This window comes from Brassica oleracea, chromosome C5, assembly GCF_000695525.1.
Source record: "Brassica oleracea var. oleracea cultivar TO1000 chromosome C5, BOL, whole genome shotgun sequence".
In the NCBI taxonomy this organism is placed as follows: domain Eukaryota; kingdom Viridiplantae; phylum Streptophyta; class Magnoliopsida; order Brassicales; family Brassicaceae; genus Brassica; species Brassica oleracea.
The window spans coordinates 15001798-15002098 of NC_027752.1; positions in this window are offsets into that span (position 1 = coordinate 15001798).

The window sequence follows — 301 nt, forward strand, 5'->3', positions numbered from 1 at the left end:
GTCAAGGTGGTCCGGCCCTTTCAAGGTCAAAGAGGTTAAGCCATATGAAGCAATAGTTTTGTGGAGTACTGATGGAAGATACTTCACAGTCAATGGGCAAAGGGTTAAGCTCTACATGGCAGATGCACCTGAGGAAGATGGAGTTTCAACTCCACTGTCTGATCCTACCCCAGCCTAATCCAAAAGGAGGCAAAGTCAAGCTAGAGACTTAAAACAAGCTCACTTGGGAGGATTTCCCATGCGTATCCTTGTACATATTGCATTAGTATTTTCATTTTCATCATATTTCATAAAAAAAAAA